The 5,603-nt window shown below is 28.9% G+C and overlaps 1 long non-coding RNA gene across 1 annotated transcript; it reads right to left on the bottom strand.

The window, feature by feature from the left end:
* Nucleotides 1-1,943: 1,943 nt before the first annotated feature.
* LOC149883115 (uncharacterized) lies at nucleotides 1,944-2,931 on the bottom strand. The gene is made up of 2 exons (XR_016444563.1): nucleotides 2,259-2,931; nucleotides 1,944-2,120 (listed from the first exon to the last, which is right to left on the bottom strand). It is a non-coding gene; the product is annotated as an uncharacterized LOC149883115 (long non-coding RNA).
* Nucleotides 2,932-5,603: the final 2,672 nt, after the last annotated feature.

Consider the following 5,603-nt stretch of genomic DNA (forward strand, 5'->3'; position numbering starts at 1 on the left):
AAGAGATTTGTTCAAGTCAAACGACCATCTATTGTTACTACGTACAACAAATATATGGGTGGAGTAGATCTCCTTGATGGCATGCTGAGTCTTTACAAAATCCATATTCGATCCAAAAAGTGGTATCACAAACTCATTTGGCATTTTCTTGACTTGATTGTAGTGCAAGCATGGATACTCTATTGTAGAGACATGAAAAGGGTACAAGCTTTAAAGAAAAATATTCTTCAACTACGCATATTTAAACTAAAAATTGCAAATTGCTTAGTCCAGTCTAATAAGGTTTTAAATAGGCGAGGACGACCATCCATTTCTGTTGACCATCTTCATAGAGCAAAAAAGAGAAGAGGTCCTGCTGCAAACATACCTGAGCCATCCACTAGAAAAGATAATATTGGTCATTTTCCTTCTTTCATAGATAAAAAGGGTCGTTGTAAATACCCAGGCTGCACTGGAATAACAAAGGTTTTTTGTGAGAAGTGTAAAGTTCATTTATGCTTTACATCTAATTCCAATTGTTTTCGAAAGTTTCACGAGTAATCTGTGAAAACTAACTTCAGTTTAAATTGTTTTTGCTTATATTTTGATTAAACTTGATTGTTGAATATAATAAAGAAGCAAAAAAAAAAAAGAGTTTTTGTTATTTTAACTTTTGCTATACTAGAGTTATACCAGATTCGATCCAGGTTGAGCAAGTTAAATTTTTAAACACAATTATTATGTAATTTATTGTATTTTTGAATTCTTGAATAAGTTTGTGGCTAGTTAATGATAATAACTTCTTTTGATACATTATTCTTTGACAGTGTAATTGTTTTAAATTATTATCATCACTGCATATTGTTGCCTTAAAGCAACAAAGCCCAAAAAACCTAATTCATGAGGTACAAACTTTTTTTTGATAACTCTTAGTTTTCTTGGACCTAAATGAACGTTTTTATAGGTTTTTTAATTTTTTAAATCATATCTCGGATAAATCATGCAATATAGGGTTAATCTCCCATAAATAGGTTTTTAACTTAGAAATTTCTTAAAACCCAACCACAACTATTTTTAGTTGTCATATTCATTAACATATGTTCATTAACATGTTCATTAAGATATGGCCATAATGCCTTTTAGAGGAAAATTTTAATGAATGTAAAATACGAAAAATGTAATACATTAAATAGTAGTAAGGTACAGTAAAAAAAGTCAGATCAACATCAAACAAGGTACTGATATCTAGATGATCCATGACCAAAATAAAAATATTTTCATTTAAATGGAAAAAATCCAGTACATTTAAAACTATTAACAATAATATTTGGTACAAAAACACGAGGATAAGCTTAATCATCAAGGCAAGATATATCATAAATTATAACCAGTTTTCCAGCATTTCCTGGAGATATTATCCAATTATTCATGGCATTGTTATAAAAAAATTTCAAATGAGCCAAAAACAGCATTTTTTAGGTTGTGTGAGGATGAAACATCATTAAAATTGTGCCTGATTTTTTAGTTAACTCAATAATAGAAATGTTAATACAACTTTAATGGTTATTTTTAATAAAAAACTGGTTCTACCAAAGGTTAAACATTACTGATAAAATGATCAAAAAATTGCAGAAAAGTGACTTCATTTGACCATCTCAATGATATATATTAACTAGATATTTAACTCGCGCTTCACTGAGGAAGCGCGAGTTAAATATCTAGTTAATATATATCATTGAGATGGTCAAACTTACTTGAGTTTAGGAAATAAAATTGATATATATTAACTAGATATATATATTAACTAGATGATATATATTGACTAGATGATATATATTAACTAGATATCTAACTCGCGCTTCCTCAGTGAAGCACAAGTTAGATATCTAGTTAATATATATCATTGAGATGGTCAAACTTACTTGAGTTTAACTACTTGAGTTTAGGAAATAAAAACTTATAGATAAACATAAGGTAGTAAAATATTTTCTTTCTAAAACAAAATACAGTTAAAGATTGTCTTTTAAATTGCATTAAAATTAGGTTTAATGGCCCTGCCATCAGTCTGATCCACCATGTGCTTTACATAACCTTGGATATATCAGCCTTTGTCAACTTCCAAAAGTTTTCCAAAGCATTTTCTAAAAATTAACAATGGAGAAGCTGGATGAAAGAATGAAATTTAGCAAAACCCTATTGTGAGATTTAACACAATTATCTAAAGTGATCAATTATTGTTAAAAAAAGACTAATTAGTACTTAATATTATCATTTCTTACCTTTGCGATGAAAAAATCTGCTTAACACTATGATCTCATTCCCATATATTGCATTTTGAAGAGTGCTTGATATTTATTTTTCATTGTCCTATGAGAGACAAGGATTAAAAAATTGTCAATAATAATCCAGCACTTTGTATTTTATACACATTATAATGTAGTTATCATTTAATGAAAAAAAAATTTAATGGAATTCAAGGAAGAAATTTAAAAAATTTCTTTCTTATATTTGTATAGGTTTTATTTAGACCACCACCAATTAAAACCTCAAGGTTGACTGAAGACAAATAATAGATGAAAATCATTTGGATTTAGCAACTTTTCCTCATACTTTCAAAACTTTTTTTTTTATGTATGTATGTATGTATGTATGTATGTATGTATGTATGTATGTATGTATGTATGTATGTATGTATGTATGTATGTATGTATGTATGTATGTATGTATGTATGTATGTATGTATGTATGTATGTATGTATGCATGTATGTACTTCCAACATATACCAAGTATATTACACAGAAAATGAATCATAAAAATTAGAAAAGATTAAGTGAAACATTAAATTCAGTTTCAAGTAAAAACTAAAAACAAAAAGATAAACATAGCAACAAGACAACTTCATGTAAAACTTTCAAACTAGAAAATGATTTTTGTTTTGCTTGAAACAGCTGCAAAATATTTAAAAATCTAAAGTTTCATGTCAAATAAAATGTAAATTTGATCACATGGTTTCACCCGACAAAAAAAATCTTAGTTTACTCTCACCGACTTAATTGCTCTAAGTGCCGTTACGATGATTGCTTCTTTTAGTCGTGTAAGGGACTACGCCGGAAGGTTATAAAAAACGTCGGATTTTCTAATCGTACCACAAATCGCTAATTGTACAAGTGGATAATAACAATTATCGAAGTGTACTAGACTGAACATTACTGGAAAAGGTGTGCATAGAGATCATTTTGTTTATTTTTAAAGATATTCTTCTTTTTCAGAAAAGACCAAATCCGTCACAACCCATAACTTCGTAAAAAATTAATATTTTAACTTTTAACAGCTTTTGCCTGGTAACGTTCATTTTAGTGAATTATTTGCTAAAAAAACTTATGCTCATAAGAAATGTTTAGTGGTGTAACCGAACACTCATAAAAACGAGACATGCCTTAAATCACCCGAGGAAGAGGCTGCCAATGGTGCTTTCAGAAACCATCTTGCATGAAAAAACCCAGTAAACTCAGCAACTTGATGAACTGTTGCTATTTCTTCTGCGCTAATTATATCAAATTGTTGTAAATCAAATGTAAGCAGTTCTATTGTCATGAAGTAGATATCTTTTCATAAAAGTCTTGCATGATGAAAAGCTATTGGTTTACAAAATTTAAAATTTGCTAATTTATCACTGCCTAGCCAAACCAGAACAAGCTCTGCCAAATGCTTGTAGTCACCACGTGGAAAATTGTCTGTGAACAAGGAACATTCAGAAAATTACGTCCTCCAGGGTTATTGCAACCAATATCAAAACTCCCATGGAGAAATTTGCAAGAAACTATATCACTGAGTTTATATTGTAATTTTTCTTTTCTCGCTTTAATTAGTTTGCCATGTAAATATTGTAGAACTTGCTCTCCAGTAGGCAATTGAGATGATGGTAGTATCTCAATGGTATCATTGATCAAAAAAACTTTATGTTTCGATCTTGTATCTTTTCCCATTTTATTTTGAATATTACATTACATTTTTGTTTCTAGTGTTAATGTAGATATATTATTTTTTCCGCTAAAATAAAAAATAAGACAGGAAAAGAATAAAAATTAAAATTATTTTTGATTTTTTTTTATGCGAAAAAATAAATTTTTCTACTTTAGTAATAAATATTTGCGATCTTAATAAAATAAATAGACCGGCAAGTTGAAGGTATTGTAAAAACCGGTCAAACTTTTAAGAAACCGGGTCAAAACGCAGGGTCCAAAACGCTTGAGCGCAGTCTAAAATTTATTCAATAACAATAAGTTTGGGCCTAAAAATACAAATTCGGATAAAAAATAGTGCCTCAAAGATATCCATTTTTAAAGTTATTTAACCGGTTATAATATAATTTTTTGAGGTAAAAATTAGATCTTTGAGCCCATTGAGCAGGATCTAAAAATTGTGTAAATGAGTTAAATTTTATTTTTTATTTATCACAGAGTACACCCACTGCACACAGAAAACAGTACCTTTTGATTTTCGAAAATAAGGAGCGTTTGACCCACCCTAATGTACACATCTGTGTATGTATAATTTCAACATCTATCATATCTGTGTAACATTTATATCAGTTATATATCAGCTTAACATTTCCAAACGTAACAAGAAAAATGGCTGCTTGTTCGTTAATACAACGCATGCGCACATAGTTCATATTGTCAACTTACATAACGAACAACTTATCTAACGCGTATAGCCCTTAAACAATGATAGATTATATATACTAGATGTCTAACTTAAATCCGAAAAGTGAAGCCGTGGAAGCCATTTCTAATTCGGGCAAAAAGCTTATCTACCTATATGACATTTTAAAAGTTAACATTAATATAGTGAATTCATGAGCTGCGTATTCTAAAAGATACATGAAAGAAAGTGACATTTTTTCACAGATTTCCAGTTCTTAACTAAGAACTTTGCAAAAAGTGGACAATCGCATTAAAACGTGAGAAGTTTACTACATTAAAGCACTCGGTTCTTTTCAGCAATTATTTTTTACTTATTTAAGTCATTACTAAAACGAGTTTTCGAAGTATCTTTAATTTATTGAGAAATTTATTTGCTCTCAACATTCATTTTTACTTTTATTTCGCACGTCAGATATAGCTCTTGCCCTTATTTAAAAAAAAATGGTGGATTAAATTTGTAAACAAAAAAAGCGGCTTCATTTTCCGTCCAATAAAATCCCGCAAGTTAGACATCTAGTATATATATAATATATCATTGCCCTTAACCCTTTAACTACCGCTAAATAAATTGTGCCGACTATTTCCGGCGCTTGAAAATAAAAATAATACCATGCCGGAATATTCCGGCAGCGTTACATTGACTTTCTTATGATATTGGATTTATATTGCGGCTTTATTTTAATACGTTTTCAAAAATGTCGTTCAATAAAAAAGTTTACTCTTTGCAAGAGGTAATAAATATCTATTAACTGTAAAAATTGTGTTCTGTTTTTAAATTGTAAAAAATTTAAGAAATAAAATATTTTAAGTTAGTTGTTATTATTTAGATGAACTAGTTAAGTCCATATAACTATGTAACTTTATGATATTATTTTAATAAAAAAAATACTAAATGTTTTTTCTTATTTTATTATATT

This window comes from Hydra viridissima, unplaced genomic scaffold (genome assembly GCF_058129835.1).
Source record: "Hydra viridissima isolate aposymbiotic clone 2 unplaced genomic scaffold, HvirCarnegie_v1 scaffold_10, whole genome shotgun sequence".
NCBI classification, from domain to species: Eukaryota; Metazoa; Cnidaria; class Hydrozoa; order Anthoathecata; family Hydridae; genus Hydra; species Hydra viridissima.